This window comes from Mycteria americana, chromosome 4, assembly GCF_035582795.1.
Source record: "Mycteria americana isolate JAX WOST 10 ecotype Jacksonville Zoo and Gardens chromosome 4, USCA_MyAme_1.0, whole genome shotgun sequence".
NCBI lineage: Eukaryota > Metazoa > Chordata > Aves > Ciconiiformes > Ciconiidae > Mycteria > Mycteria americana.
Window position 1 is genome coordinate 85,093,878 of NC_134368.1, and position 17,847 is coordinate 85,111,724.

Here is a 17,847-nt window from a genome sequence, read left to right on the forward strand (position 1 = left end):
TTTCCTCAGTCTGAATAAAAGAAAGGCGTTTAATACCTCTGCTCAGATAGAGAGGTGGAAACCCTTCCAGATTCTTAGTTTAGATCCTCAGTTCAGGTACAGAACCAAATAACACCCTCTTTCTGGGTACGTGATGGGACAAGGACTCAGCGAACTCTTTCCCAATGGAAGATGCAAATAATTATTAATGAGCAACAGATTAGCAATCAGAAATCCTAGACTTTGTCCCTGCCAGAAAAGACTGAATGTGGTTTAACTGAATCAGTGAATCCATAATCAAATAGTTTAATCCACAATCCATAATCAATCGGTTTAATCATTGTGGGTGTACTGGCTCCAGCTGGGATGGTGTTAACTTTCTTCACGGCAGTGCATAAGGTGCTGTAGTTTGGATTTGTGACCAAAAGGCGCAGATAACACACCAGTGCTTTGTCTATGGCTGAACAGTGCTCGCACAGCATCAAGGCTTTCTCGTTGCCTCACTCAGCCCCCACTCTAGCAACTAGGCTGAGTGTGGGCAAGAAGTTGGGAGGGGACACAGCCAGGACAGCTGACATGAATTGGCCAAAGAGATGCTCCATACCTAATAAAGTTATGCTCAGCAATAAAAACTGGGGGTGAGGGCTGTCTTCCAAGGTAGCCATTGCTGGACATCAATCTCCTTGCAGGAAGCGGTGAGTGATTGCCTTGGCATTGCTTTTCCCCTGCCCTTTACTTCACTTTAGTATTAAACATTGTCTTGACCCATGAGTATTTTTCCTTTTGCTCTTCCTATTCTCTCCCCCATTCTGCAGGAGAGGGAGCGAGAGAGCAGCTGTGGGGGTGCTTAGCTGCTGGCTGGGGTCAACCCACCACAGCGGGAAAGACCTTGGTACTTTGAAAAAGCCGAAGTAGTCACGTGTATGTTCTGGGTGTTCGCTGACCCCACATAACCATGCCTTATGTACTTCTGTAGTGCTGGTGTGAGAAGGGAATGTAGTGGCATTTTTCCCTTGGGTTTCTTTTTAATGCCAATAAACCCCCCCCTAGATACTAGGATACTAGATGGAGATTTTAACAGCACCAACCCAGGTGAAATTCCACCTAGGCTCCCCAGTCATCATTCAGGCAGCTTGTTCTTGGGCAACAGACCACTGGGGAGAAGGATGTGGTACACTTTTATAATCAATAGGACTTTCTGGTATAACTACAGATGACCTATAGCTGAATTCTTCCACCAGCACATATTAAACCCCTTTTCTAGGTAGAATGAGCTATACTGATGAAGGACATTTTTTCTTTATATAATTGCATCAACATGGGGTGCTGTGTCTACTAAAAGTGACCTCAACCCTTCCTTCTATCTTCCACACTTGTGTTCTGGTAGTTTTGCAAGCGATTGCAATACAATGTATACATTTACTGTAACGTTCATTTTCCATTATAGCAGGTACGTGCTACCATTACTACTACTATAACATATTCATATAACATGACAGCACAAAGCAAGTAGTGTCTTGCTGAGGGACTTGATCCAGGCAGCATACCGTACTCTTCCTTGGAGGGGACCAGAGGACCACCAACAGAAGCCGTTTACCAACTCTGTTCTTTATCATTCTTTTTTCCTCAGCTAACTGGGAAAACACTTTTTTTCTTTTTTCTTCTTTTTTAATAACTTTCTGTGGACTAAGGTGAGTATCGTTAATTTAAAATTTAATTACGTAACACAACTCTAAATAAACTGTCTTTACCATTGCACCACAATAACTTGTTATTAAAGCTGGTACACACACAAATGATTACGGTTGTGTAAGACTTCATAGTATAGGATACTCTTTTCACTTCTTCAATATTTTGCCAGACTCCTTTATGGGGGGAACACTTTTCTCAGTAATTTAACTAAAAATCTAAGAAATAGGATGTCCAGGTTATTTCTAAAGCTGCTTTTGAAATGCAGACTACATCTTAAGCAAACCTTCTTGCATATATATAAAACCGACATTAAGTACAGGCTATTTTGTTGCACACATAATTTTGTTCATAGTATTAAGGACTAACTTTTTCAGTCACTCCCATAAACCTTTAGTGGCTTTGAATCCCGTTATTTGGTCCCTAAGTTATTTCAGGGCTGCTTGTGAAATCTGACACTAATTTTTGCTGAAGTTACTGCAATAAAAGAATGTAACTGATAGATTTGTTCTGAAGTTCTTCTAAAAGTTACCCATCAAATCAATACAGGCAGAAGATTATTTCTGGGACATTTTGGTGGATGTAGGAGGATTTCTTGACATACAGTGGACAGCTAGCTAAACACTGAAGCTGCTGGAGAGGTCAGGAACACAAGTGCCGCATTTCAGCCCCGTGCTGTCCCTGGGGGTGTCTGTAGGTTGAGCGCTGCTCCGTACCACGGCCAGCCCCAGACCCTGCTGGGCAGCCAGGCTGCCCGAGGTCCTCCGTGTGCATGCACTTATGCCTGGGCATGTTGACTCGATTCAACGTTGATCCCACTAAAATCACTAGTTTTTCTCCTGAGAAAGCCTGAGAGGATCTCACCTTCCTGAATGCAAAGGTCCTATGTGCAGTAGGTATTTTTTCTTCTGCTATCTTTCTGTACAGCATAAGCAAATAAGTACTTGTACTTTGTACGCCTCCCCTTTTCTGATAAAACAGTTTTCCTTAGATACTTGCCACTCTCACATGATGCTAAATAGAAACACTGTCATCCGCAAAAAAACCTACAACAAATAGATAATGAAATTGTTGCTCACCACAGCATTGGACAGGAGATCCTTTTTAAAGTTGCTATTGCATTCTGCCATTTCACTGTAACCCTGGTGTAAGACAGCTATATAAGAAGGGGAGAGACAGCAAGAAAATGAAGCAGCAGCTGAACTCACACGTGTAGGAAGTTTTCATCTTCTGTCTCTCAGCAGAATATCTACATTATTATTTTCTGGGGATGTTAAGTGTACTTACATTGCTGACACTATTCACAAGTCCACTAGAGAGCAGCTATGCCTCACATTTACTGAGGGTTTTTTTTAATTAGTTTCTCTGACATTTATTACACTTAACTCAAATGACTAATCAGACCTGAAAAGCTTTCTCAGTACTAGACTGAGAAGCGATGGAGGTGTGGATTCAGGCTGGTCTGATTCATACCAGTGTAATAGCTCTCTCTTAGGACTGATTTGGTCTTGTTCATGCACGTCATTCTTAGAGAAATCTTGGCTCATGTTCTAGTTTGGGATATTTCATTTAAACAGTAGAAATGCAGGGCTGAGTTACAGACTTTTCCTTAAGCAAGCCTTGAGTACCCCATGTTGTGAGGTCCCTTGAATTCTTTCAGGAAGGGAAGGAGTACAGATTTTTTGGACAAAGTCCAGAGCAAGAGGCAGCCAAAGGGCCTGGTCTTTCCAGTCAGTGGATAAAATGGGAACTGAAAAATAGCTAAATAAGGCTCCTTTACCCCATTTCCACCAGGTGCAAAGTGCTCTGTAGGTCTAAAGAACTAGTAAGGCATAGCAGTCCACATCAACCCTTATTAGGCCATCTTCCACTAACTTATGGAAGATGTTAAATAACACTGAAGAATAATTTACACTAATGAGAAGACAATGTATTGTATAAAATACAATTTTATAGAGAGAAGACAATTTATTGTATAAAATATTGGCTTCTCCTGACCATTCTCTTAACCTTATAAAAAGGTTAAACTTGTCTTTCTTTAAACATCAAGGAACAGGTTAAATGTAAAGACACTGTTTAAATTCCAAAAGTCTCACTATTTATCTTTCTGTATGAAAAAAAAATAAAGGAAACTACTACCTGTCGTAACAGCCGGTAAATTCAGATTCCCTCGCCTGATCTGGTAAGTCAAAGAAAATTGCTTTGGCTGTGTTATAAGCAGACAAACATTAATAAGGTAGAAGGACATCACCTTTTCTCTAGTCCCCAGACCTAAGCAGATACGCATTGGCTAGCTATTCCCCGAGCTACACAAACCTTTCACAGATTTTCCACAGCTCCCCATGGTCACTCATACTTGGTCACCCAAGCACATCACCCAGTGGATTAGAGGGAGGACTAACAGCAGGGGCACATGCACGTAAGTACAGTGCCAGGGAAGCGGAGGCAGTGGCCACGGGAGTGGTGCCAGGCTTACTGCCACAGCGAATAATTCGGGGTAAAGGGCCCACACATCTCCCCAGTGCAGTTTCCCAGTCCCCTCTTCCCGGGAGTCCTTCAAGTCCCAGCATTTTCTTCAACCTGCATTATCCTGGACCCTTATAAACTGCCTTAAAGCGCCTGGGTAGTTCTACTTTGGCATACTGGTTTGCTGACCTCCCTTTTTAATATCAGATCACTTAATCCTCATGCATGAAGTAGGAAGGACAAGGACTAATTTCAGAGTTTGTACATGCCGAAGGTCAGGTTTTTCTTGTGTACTTTAACAGCTACTTCTTTGTCCTTCATTTTCTGGAATACTGATTACCCACTGTAATTATTACAGATCACCCATTGTTTCCCACCTGTGAAAAAACAAAGAGCGAGCATAGAAATGTTTCAGAGCCATCAGGCATGTATACTGAATCATAAAGATCTAAGAAAGCACAGAGAATGACTATTAAATGTTAGACTGATCACCTAAAACAGGGCAAGCCTCTGATTTTTTCAGTTGCCAGAAGACATATGAAGTGGCACAAAACACAGTGCAATTATTGAGCTGGTCAAGCAAAAAAACCCGCTCACTTCAGGTTGGACATTCTGCATCAAACTATGAAGAAATCTTTCTTTCCTAGCTTTTAAAACTATTTCAAATAAAACAAAACTTCATAATGAAGTATCATAAATGGAAAACTGAAATGCTCATATGAAAGTGCCAGCATGAAACATTCTGTTATTTCTAATTATTTATTAGTTTTGACAGAAATTGGACAAAATCAATAAAATCAATCAGGATATGATGAAGAATAGAACTAAAAGGGAAAAATCTGTGCAGTTCGATCCTTAAAAGCATTGAACTAGATCTAGCAATGGAGGAGAAAACAAGGCAGCTCAGAGAATGAGTAAGGAGAGTTTCCATGGCATATGATTATATCAGAGGATAAAACTGTTTAATCTCTGCTCAATTCAAAGACAATTTAAAGTGAAGCAAATGGTGGCATTTCTCTCAGAAAAACTCAGCATGGCCAACACAGAAATGCAGAGGGCAACGGCAAGAAGAGAGCCAAGAAAAAAGCTACAAGGTCTATTGCTTCTCTGCAATACTCTGTATTTTTCACGGCATCTTTCAAAATAATGTTCTTCTTTAACCTTCTCCTGCAGATCCGCCACAAACAGCGAAGTGAAAGAACATGAGCCTCCTTTGATCTCCGGTTATTGTTTTGGAAATTACAGCTTTGTCTCCTTTTTTCTTCAGGCCGTTTCTGACATTCTCATTCTAACATAAGCAAAGAGTTTTCCTTTTCTCAGCTTTAGTGTTTCCATTTCCCTTCATGTTGTCACCCTTTGTGCAGCAACATCAAGCATAATTATTTTGCAGCCTCTGGAGTCCAATCAGCATCTCTTTACATGTGGTGCACGATATGGACACACTACTCCAGGAGATCAAAGTGTTGTGGCTAAAAACACTGGTACACGTGCACTCCTTGACCAGTCCAAAGGGCAAGTAAAATGCAATTTTCCCAATGATTTCAGCTCTTTACATTTTATTTTGCCTGTGGTTGGGCTACAAGCACATACACAGTTGCCAGCAGTGTCTCAGCTGATGGCAGTAGCAGGTGAAGGTCTGGTTTGAAGGTGAAGGTGTGGTTTGAAGGTGAAGGCTGGGTAGGACACCTTCACATCCACCCTCTCCTTCTCAAGCCTGCTGGCTGTCATAACCCTCCATGCCCAGTGGTGCAGCAACAATTGCCTATGGTCCACTCGTAAATCAGATGCCTGAAATGATCAGAGTTAAAATAAGTACTCCACAAAAGGGGAGGAGGGTGACAGAAGACGTGTCACCTTCTAGGCTGTGGGATAATGAAAGATGCCCTTAAAAAACTAAAAATAAGAAACCACCACTAAGGCAAGCTTCCACCATTATCTTAGTCATTTGCCCATGGTGTAGAGCAGCACTTCTCAGCTGGTAAGAGCATGTCTCCCTGGGAAGGTATGGCAAGGTACCTGCAGTATCTCTGTGCCCAGATGGCCAAGGGCCTCCCAGGATACACACCGCTGTGACGGCTGGTCCAGCTCCCTGCCACAGCAAGGTACATTTTCGGCTGGGTCAGTGACCTAACTTGTTCCCTGAGAGGCAAACACCAAAGCTGGTGAATGGCTGGTGCTAGGAGGAGGGGGGGAAAAAGGACCTCCTGTGACTTTTCAGCTGGGCCCTCAACACTGGGGGGGTCAAGCCTGCAGAAGGGCAGGTTTAAGCAGCTGCTTTTGCTCCTCAGCACCCACGATGTGACCATCCTGGGAGGGAGAGGGGGTGGCTGGGGCAGAGGTACAGCAGTGGTGCTTCACTGCCTGTCCCTGGCCAGCAACAGGCAGGTAGGTTAGGAGGAAAATAAGCTTGGAGATACAAGTGGAAATATAGTGGCTAAGAAACCACCTAAAAATGCTGCCAACCGGGGATCTGAAGAACTGTAGGCTTAGTTACACAGAAAAAGAGAAAACAGAGGCATAGACAGAGTTTTTCCTTGGGTTCAATAAAAAAGTAGTTGTATAATCCTTATGATAATCAGAGGAAGAGGATCGGAACTGGAAATTCAGCTATATGGAGAGGAATGCTCAATCTTATCATGTTGCTTCTGGGTAAATTCTGGATGCCCGAACAGTGTTCTTCCTTGGTTATCTGTATATCCCATGTTTGCACTGATTATGGGAAAAATGTGATTTTCAAAAGCCTCCATTGATCTGGACTAGCATCTTCAGTACCTCCTTGTTTTTCTCTTGGTTTCCCACAAGTTAGTTCAGAGAAGCAGCACTGTCTGCTCAAGGAACGGGGTATCAAGTGTTAAGACTGCAAGAAGCACATAAATAACAGGCAAGAAAAATGTAATTGTCCAGAAGAGTACCTTAAGACAGCAATTTTACTATTTTCTTGTATATTCCCCTACAGATGCAGTCATGATGTTTACTGGCTCAGGTTTCTGGAAAGAAAACACAAGCAGGACAAGACCTTAATTTTCCAGTCAAAGGTACAATGTTAGAGTAACACTTTCTTTTTTTCTTGAAAAGGAACAACTCTCCTTTCAGGACCAATAAGACAGTAGCAAGGAATTAAAATCTATAGTCTTCTATTGATGTTTCGATACAGAAATTACTGAAAATTATTAAGATGAATCTTGCAGTCATCCCTCAAATTAATTGACAGTGGGTGATCACACTTGCAATCTTTGCTCACACAGAAGTCTTTGACTAACGATTTGAGACATATTTTTGTACTCTCACAACTGCACCGAGTAGTTATTTTCACACAACTAGTTATTTCATTTATATTTCAGCAGGAAACTTTGTTTTGTACCTTGAATGTTCTTTTTCTTCTCCTTTGTTTTCTTCTATTCAGAGGTCTTTGCCGTTTTTAATACATTTCCATAGGTTCACTTACAGGGAATGGTGTACATGCTTCTGGGAACTTGCCTGCCAGAGGCAAAATTGTTGGTGAAAACTCCAGGTTTGGGCAGTCATTGCAGTCATTGCTCACAACAGTGAAGGGAATAGGATTTGCCAATATTAGAGGCTCAGGTATCCTGTATTGCCACAGCTCAGCTTTCTGGGGAGTTACAGGACAGTAGGCACTCACCAGAGCAGAAGGGAGAAGAGCAACGCAGGTGAGTCCATGACTCCCCTGGTTCCAGTTCGGCGATGCAGACATGGATGTGTTTCCGCTACACCTACATCGCATAGTGAAGCCAAGAAACTTACTCTCCCCTCCTTCCAATTCAGCTGTGCATACCTGCCATATCCATTGCACCAACATTGGCACATTTCACCCTTCAGCAAACTGAATCAGTTCACAGAATGTAGCACAAAACTCAACTACAGAAGAAAAAAAACACGTAACTGATGTTCAATTGTGTTTTACTGTGATTGCAACTGCTCCTGCTGCAGCTCCCTCTTTGTCCTACTATTAGATTCATTAGTCTTGGATTTACCTTACATGTAAACTTATTTATTTAGACCACGTGAAAGACTATAGATACTGCTGGTTACCCTAAATGGTACCAGTACCCTGGTTTATTCTAAATTACCTTACTTGGTTGTTTGGTTTTTTTTTTTAATCAAATTCTCACTTGGAAGATTTTTATTTTATAATGTCTATGCCATTTCCCACAGTTAATTTCTTTATTTGTCTCCACACTTGAGAAATGCTTTCCTCTCACCTCTAACTCCCTGTATTTAATTTCCTTCTTAGACCTAAATCGTAATCAAGAATATCTTGATTCTTCTCCCTTTTTGAGGTTAAAACAGGCTCACAGTACATCTTAAAACATTTCCATTAGTGTTTCCACTGAATGCAAGGAAAATATGTTAACTTCATTAAAAAAAAATAAAATTAAACCAGAGATAATTTTCATAAATTAGATGTACAGATTTCACAGCTCAGAAACAAGGATGTCAAACGTGTCCAGCTTATACAGCCTCCTACACAGAAACCACAAGGTTTCAACGATAAGTCACTGAAACCACAGCATTCAGCTTTTTATCCAAGACTGCCTTTACCAAACGGGTGCTGCTGCTTCAGTGCGATGACTGATCACACAATAGTTTTTCCAAGGTCCGCTTAAGGTGCTGACCTGTGAAAAAAAATGAAACTCATTATGCAAAGCAACCGTGCTATATAGCTTTTCAAATCTGTATGTGTGCGCATATAAAAGATATTATGTAGGCACAGGCACACACATTCATATCTGTTATATACGTCTAGTTACAGATGAAGACAGAAACAGAGACATCTGAAGAACAATTTTACCGAGAAAACCTGTTTTTTCAAAGATGCTACGTAAAAGTTTTATCTGTTAAGGATAGTATAAGCCCAGTCACCTCAGAGCATTCCCTAACCTGCTGCAAACAAGTAAATAGCAGATTTATTTAAGTGTAAAGTCATAATGAAGTGCATTATATTCACAGAGTAATTCATATATGAGAAACAGAATAGTTAGTATTCCTATTTAAGATAATTCTACACTGGTATAGTTAAATCCACATCAGAGATTTTATTGATATAACTGCCTGAAGAATAACAACAAATCCTGCCCAAGTGATACTATTATACCTGCAAGAGTCTTAAATGTAGACCAGGCTGCACAGTTAAGAATTCCTTAAATCCTCTTCCTTAAAATGATTCTGCCAGAAATTGCATTTCAGCCACAGCTGAAGGGCTGAATGCTGTTTGCACTGGCACCAAATTGCTGTTCCTGGAATGATGTTGCTGAGCGATACCCACTGGCCCCCTCAGCCTTGTGTGCTAAGGAGGTACTTGTTGCGTAGGCGATCCACAGTTTTGATCAATAGTAAAGCCAGCAGAAGAGGAGTTTCTGACTTCTAGCAACTTGTTGCTATTTGCAAATCTGTCAGTTGTGCTAAGGAGAAAGTAGAATTGATAGTGAAATTACTCCAATCAAAACAAAGCAAAACAAACAAACTCTCAAGGCCTTTACCAGAGGAATTTTTAACCTGGATCATTTTAATGACCCAAGCTACTGTAACAGAGGCTCCTCAGACTGCAATAAACTGCGACACAGAGATACAGCAGAGTAGCAGTGACCTGAACTAGAAAGTTCTTTAAATGGCTTTGCTGCTGAAGAAAGCACTTGCATTACTACATCCTGAGATACGCAGAGGTGGCTTCTGCCTCAGCCTTCCCTTCAGTTACGCAGCATGACACCAGAGCCTCTTCTCTGCTGCAGGAGCTGAGGTAGAAGCAGCATCCGATGGCTGATCCAGTGGTTTGCAGCACACATAGCGGTGGCGCACAGGGGAATCTGGCGAGTTGGTCTGCAAGCAGGTACTTGGAGTCACCCCAAGGCAAAGCAGACGACATCCTCCAGTACAATCTCACACTGCTCCTCTGTCCTCACTATTTCTTGCTGTGCCACAGAGGTGCCCCAGCATGGTATGACATGACACTGTTCCTGGGCCTGGGAAGACAAAAAAACGGGCAGGAGAACAATGGGAATGAGTTGATAGAACTTGAAACCAACACTATCATTAAAAAAATAATTATAATAGGAACTGTGTATACACAGTAAACATATATACATATATGAAGGAGGGTACAATCTGTAATATTTTGGTAGTACCTGAGAACCAGAAAGTGAAACTAGTTAGAAATAAAAGTGGTATTCAGTCATCTGCTTCTACCAATACAGGCCAAAAGGTAAAGCATAATAAAAAGTGAAAAACTGCATTTTATTTTAAAGATAACTTTATGTAGAATGTATTTGTAAGGAAGGTAAAATCAGGGCAGATTTGCTGGAGAGGAGAGAAAAGGGGCCATAGCCCCTCACTGGCTGTGTCCTGTATTTAAGAGGGGAACAACTGTACTGCTGCGGAGATCCCACACCAGCACAGCAGTCTCACCAAAACCTGAGAGTGACTTGCAAAAGAATCTCTAACACCAAACCTTTAATTTTGATATTGAAACATGAGCTGTAGTGTCACGCTGATCACCATGTGAGGCATGTCAGGACATAGGAAGGCCCAACTGCCAGTGGAATAGTTACATATGTAGTGCATTCCCACAGGCTGCAGTAGACTCTGCACCAGACTTGTCCATCTTGAACGTATAATGGTTTGGGGGTCATTTGTTTTATGCTATTGATATTGTAACATAGAAGTAACTCTCTTCTGACTTCTGTTCCTTCTGTGTGGAGTCGTCAGGAAACATGTATTACATAGAGAGAACACCTCTGCAGTAGAGAGATTGTGCACTGCTGGCCCATTTCACGAGGAGACCTGAAGATCCACAGTACAATGCCATCAAGCACTAGAGCTGCAGGAGAAGTCATTGTTGCAACACAGAAGAGGAGCACTGACTTTTCTTGCTTATTGCCCCCACCTCTCCCCACTTGTGGCTTTCAGCTGAACAACTACTTTCTGCCCTCAAATTGTTAAGAGAACTGTGGTAGCTTGACTTCCTGTCAACTGCTGCCTTGTCTTCTGAATGTGCCTGTCCTCTGGTAGTGGGGAAAGATTATTAGTAGTACTGTAGATAAGAATGAAGCTGCCCTATAAAAGCTGGAACACAGCTCAGGCACAGAAAAAGCTCTAAGCTCTTATTGTTACAGAGATCGAACTGATAAGGCCTTACGCAGGAGTTTTTAGCTGAGATGTGAAAGGAACTATATGACGTGGATGCCTGCAATGGCAGAAGACCAGACTTGGTGACCCAGTGAGGCTTCTTCCATCCTACATGCAGAGAAAGGTGTGACCCAGGAGGTGGGAGGCCGCTCCAACATTAAAGGAAAGACTTGAAAGGATGTGGTCACACGAGGACAGTTCTTCTGAATATCTGGTTCTGTGCATAGTGGGTCTAGGCTTTTCTCAGGCTCTGGATGTTGACAAGACATTTTCTCAATACGGTTTGTTATTAGTAGTTGATAAGGCTAGAAATACGTGCCTAATCAATCAAACTACGTGCATAACAAGCATCGTTGGGTTGACCTAGGAGCAGGATGCACCTGGTATTTAACGTATATACAATTGCTGTTAATGTTAAATTGTTCTGCTTTATAGTCATAGTCACCCACTTCTGCTGAACCAGGGAGAACAAAGACAATAATGGCTGGTACAAAACAAAATGAGGCAATACAGGAACATTTACAAATGGCTTTGCATTTCTCACGCATCTTCACTAGCTGAAGCTGTTTCTACAGCTTAGATAAAACCATGAGCAGGGTTGTACTAGATTCAGAAAGATTTTGTCCGCTCTTGAAAGCAGGTTCTACTTTCCATCCACCAAGTCTCTTTCATTCTTACATTGCCTCTTTTTCTGTTATGCGGCATTGCACCTCAGCCTTAATTGCAATTGAGAACCACAGATTATAATGCTAATGTCAGTGATGTTCACTGCTAAAAGTGTAAGATAATGATTTTTAAACAGCTTTTAACAGCTAGAGGCTGAACACCGGTGTGCCCACAGTACCCAGGTACCACTCCAGCCCCTATTACAAACTGCGGACATGGGGGTTCTTTGGCACTCACACAAGTTCTCTGAGGACAGAACAGTTCACTTTACTTTATAACCCAGCCAGTTGAGCACTTGTCATACTCTTCTCCTTGTCTTTCAGCAACTAGAAATTGTCTTAAATATTTTGCCTACGGTAATTACCCTTATATGATATAAGAAGAATCTTCTGTAATAAAAGCTTCTGCTTAGCATCCCTTTGATCTTCAGTACATTCTTTCAGGACAGAAATGCACAATCTCCTGTAAGAGCTGCTCCATTTATTCCTCCAATTCCTTCATTTACTGCTTGGGATCTTTTTATTAGCCAATGTTAGACTGACTTCAGTATGGATTAGAAACTGGCTATAAGTTAACTCTGGAGGAACATCATGGAGAATGTCAATGGTTTTATATTGTCGTATGCAGTCTATTAATTTTTTAGTGTCTATGTCACCACATTCAGAGTTGTATTTACTCTGATTTTTACAGCAAATACAATTACAAATTAGGAATAGATTTTTCCCCAGGTTTTATTTTCTCTTTTCAAAGCAAGGTTAAAAGGCAGAAGAATTATACCAAAGCTTATAATAAGGAAATAAAGATTGAAAGAGGGTGGAACTAACTTGCAAAGTTGTCAGAAATATTTTAAAGACTAGTCTTCCTATATCTGTTATACAGGAGTCTTCTTCCTAGTCTCCCATTTTCCAGCATAACTCTCTCCCTTTGCTTTCCTACAATCCCCCACCCCAAGTCACAAATAGTATACACATTAAATTTCACGTATGAAAGTTACAAAAATTCTTTGAAAGCAGCCCTGTACATTACAGGTTTTTTTTTTGGCTGAGCCATAGCAATGACTAAGCTATGGGAAAAGCCTCCATTCAGCTATACTGTAAAGGAAAATGTGGGTGGGGGAACTGGGCTTTCAGGGTCGAAGTAATTCAGCACTTGGGTGGCACTGTCGCAAAGAGGAAAGAGGAGGACTCAGCCTCGCAGGCCTAGGATGGGAGGTTTTTCAGATTTCCACTCTGCAGCCGTCCCTCTGGGGCCGGGCAGGCGACAGTGTGAGAGAGAGTGTCATTATTTGACTCAGCATGTTCCTAAGCCGCAAAAGAGAAGTGACGTATATAAAAAGCATGTTGCTCACTCATATCTGATAAGAGGGATATCAAGGAGTTTTCTCCACTGCCTAGACATAAAGGAAGTTCTTCTTTGTCCTTATATTTCAGTTTCTCTGTCAGTATGCCTTTCTTCAAGCAATTATTGTGACCTTATAGCCTCTAACACAAAACAGAAGACTATATCGTTTTAGAGACATGATACGCAGCCAGCCGCTACCACATTGCCAAATACCTATTGTTTAGCTTCCCATTCTAATTACTCCACCAACTTTAAAACTGATTTCTGACATAACAGATTTAATTTAGGAATATCTCAGATAGAGCCATCTTACCTCCCATTAATTTGGTGGAGGTTTGCCTGTAGTTTATAATAAGAAAATAAGAGTGAAAGAGGGTAGAACTAACTTGCAAAGTTGTCAGAAATATTTTAAAGACTTGTTTTCCTGAATCTGTTATACAGGAGTCTTCTTCTATTTTCCAGCATAACTCTCTCCCCTTGCTTTCCTACAATCCCCCCCCGAGTCGCAGATAGTATACACATTAAATTTAATATATGTAAGTTATAAAAACTCTTTGAAAGCAGCCCTGCTTTTGCTGGAGGTTTGCCTCCACCAAATCCATGAATAATCCTGCTGAACCAGCAAATGAATGAAGCCTGCCAGATTTCTGTGATGTTTCTGGTAGAAAATGACAATGCTTCACTTACTACTTACTGCCCAAATGGTCTCTGTATTATTGTACAGCCATTCTTTCACACAGTAGGTTTTACTGTAAAACATGCAGTGGTCTTCACCGCAATCAACCTTTTTATCTCCTCTAATCTCATAAACTACCTTTTGCAGTGCAGTGCTGTACAAGAAGGTTTGTTTTGTTAGGACCACAAACAGCACACACAACCTGCCAGCCATCGGCAGCGCTCTCCCACTTGGACTCAGTTTGCAAAATCATTAAGTAAACCTAAACATGAAGGGATAACCACACCCTAACGTAACAGCTTTGCTTAAATATGAAGCTTGCAATGACTCAAACATCTCAAAACAGTGCTCATCAGGCTTGAGCTTGGTTCAGTGGATTTAAAACTGCCTTTGTCTGCCATTATATTTCTTTCTTTCCTAAAGCAACTGGACCTCAGGACTGTCCAGGCTAGTAACATGCTGAGCCTTACGATTATCTCACTCTTCTGTTATTCAGATTTTATCTCCAGAAGCAGCACTGTTTTAAGGCCTGGTCGCTGAATGAGATCCATAATTATTACAAGCTTATGAAAAAACATAAGATGAAAATAAAAATGGTTGTTAGCTACACAGGTATGATTCTACTATGGAGTTGTAGGGTCTCGTGATGTGTGGCCGTATAGACCAGAACCAGACTGGAAATGACTCCCAGAGACATACCGATGTCCAGAATGCTGTTATGCATACTCTTGTCTAGCAAATCATCAAGGACAAAGAAAAATGCAATGTCAGTCTATAATAGGTGAAGCATTTCTAGCTGATATGATAAAATATTAAATCCACTGTACAATGTGGGTGTACGATGACAGGAGCCACTGCCCTCTATGTTGACCCTTCAAGCCCTGCATTTCTGAAAATACATGGTCAGTCATACTGTGTATTAACTGAAGTTCTTGAGTGGTCCTGAAGTTGTCAGGCCAATGCAAACAATCTGCAGTGTATCTTGGCATGAATAACTGCCAACCACCTAATAAGGACAGAGCTAATAGAGTCGTACTCCACATCCAAGTGGAAAGCTTCCAACCTACCAACCAAATAAAGATGCATAAAATAAAGGGTGACAGGGGTAGCATGATCACCTACAGTAGCTGGGCTCAAAGGAGCTTCTCAAAAGAATTCACAGTTGAAATACTGACAATAAAAAACAGAAGCAGACATTATCACCAGCCTGTTCCTTGACTATCAACACTTCCAACAGCATAGTCAAAAACTGGATTGAGAATACAATGCACATTCATCCAAGTTACTAGTCAATAACCTACAGAGAAGATGAAGGTTCAGTTATGGTAAAGAGGAGCAGAGCTAAGTACCCTCTTCATGTAAAGAATAATACTATCAGAAATAATCTCTCCATCCCCTCAGCAGCCTCACAGAGCTGTTGAACAACAGATAAAAAAAAATTTTGCAAAGCTTCACATGAATGGCATGGGGGGAGGGGGTGATAAAGATAAGTATTGATCACCACATGGTTTCTCAAACAAAAGATGCTGCTGATTTCCATTAATGAACCTTAACTATAAATTAACACAACTTCTGAATAAAACCTATTAAGATACCCCCTACTTCACAGTCCAGCTGTGCTGCTTATCTAAAATTATTTCAAGACATGTCCATCAAAAGAAATTAAAAAAATAAATGATCACACTACCTTTTCTTCAAGAAATTAAATTTTTGACTATGTGGTAAAAGAAAGTATTCTTTTTCTTACTTATTTCAGTTCGCATTTTCCAGGATTTCTGTTCTATCAGGTGTGATTAGCTATCCCGTTCACCAGGAGAGATTTTGTGTGTGCACACATGAGAGCATGAGTGCGTTATGTGTATCTACACATACACCTGTAAAATCTATTCCTTTAAGCTATCCATTTTCTGAAAGAGTAAAAATGGCTTAAGCACATAAACAGCATACAATAAATAATCATTTGTATACAGAAAACAAATGCACTTGAGTATGCCAGATAGAGCTCTCATCAGCTTAAACGTTCTTTTTGACATGAACAAGAAATAAGTGATCCAACTTGACTGCCCAGATTCACCCACCAGAAAGAAACATATAGCTGCATTTTATACGATGTCAGCATGTTACACAGACTAGCATTGTAGTCACCAAACTGAAGTCCAAACACTGTGTAGATTTTGTAAAGCATCTCCAAAGCCATCTGAAATATTCAGACGTCCAGAGGCAAAGATTTAATTTGAAAGACACTTGAGCATCTTTTTATTCACCACAGTGAAAGTGTCCAAGTGACTTTAACTGCTCTCTACTAATTCCACACAGGAACCTTTAATGGTAATTCCACAGTGTTGATAACCATTTGTGAATGATAATACATAAGAGCCAAACCATTAATTAATGATAATACATAAGAGCCATTTAAAGTTGTTTTTTTCCTCCTTGTGATGAAACATTAGGAACAGTGATCTTAAAATCAACTGATTCCTAGAGCTGGCAGTCCAGTAAGTCCCTAGTGCCTGCAGAGAGCCTTACTGAGAACAGTGCAGCTCAGTGAGAGTGACAGAAACTGGGCTTGGGCTGAAGGCAACTAATATACAAAAAGGAGTATACTCAAGAGGAATACCTTTAAATACCTTTAACTTCAGTGGCAGTCGTTTAGAAAGAAAGCAACTGTAGAAGTCATTCTACATAAGATTCTACATTCTCCATAAGAGAACATTCCTTACCAGCATTTGCTGGAAAAAAATCCCTTCACTAATGCACATGTTTTAAATATTAAATAAAATTCCTCAAAAGCAGCATATATACTTAATTACAACAGGCATCAATTTTGAAGGAAATGACGAGTCTGCCTTCCTTCTTAATTCAGATAATTCTGCTGGTTTTATTCTGGCTTTACATTTTTAAAGTATGCCCTTTTGTTTGGATTTCACACAAAACAAATGCACTTCTACATTCTCAAGAGAATTCTCAGGCCTCAGCATCACATCTCCTTTGAAGGGGTTGCATTAAATTGCAAAACTAGCCTCGAGCCTAGCTGCTGCAGAATGTAATTGACTGTGTTTAGCTGCCACAAGCATTACACCACCTCTGCAAAGTGGTAGCATCCCTTGGAACTCACCAGGACTTAGTCCCTGATCTTCCAGTATCACTCCCATCTGGGGAACAGGCATGGTACGGGGATCCACCTCTCCCAGGGCAATGCATCTCCCTGCAACTTTCACCCCCAGTGGACATACTCTCTACAATGCTGTTAAAATATCTGGTAGTGGTTCCAAGTAAATATAAAGCAAACTTCAGCTGGCTTAAATGCTAAGACGAGCTTTTACTCACAGCTGTTGCAGAAACCAAGCTAAGAATGTAGAAGTGGCAGTTCACAGACATCAGCGGGAATTAGCTAACAAACGTCCCTTGGAGCCACAAAGTAAGTAGGATAAGTACATTCAACTTCTGAAAAGAAGTCCTGTCATATTTCTCCAGCACAATACAGAAGAGCTTCAGATGGATTGGAGAGATTCTTTGCTGCAAGAAACAGGAAAAAAATGCAGAGTCTTTGTTTACCTAGGTCTGTGGTTTCTAAGTACCTACTTTTTACTACGTTCATTTCTTGACTCAAAGTGAAAATGGGAATTCACCCTTTTTTTCCTGTCCAATGTGCAGATGGGGCATATTTTCGTTCACTCCATCAATCCCTGCCCCCTACGCACAAACTTGCATACATGCACCTAGCCAGTGGAAAAGAAAAAAGGGTTACTCATTAATCCATTCTACAAAGCTTTCCAAACTGAAATGGGTGGGTTTTACATCTCCAGCAAGGAGCAATATATAGGTAGGTACGTAGCATACCTGAGCACAGCTCAAACTGAAGTGTTCATCTTGAATAGCACAACTTTGCT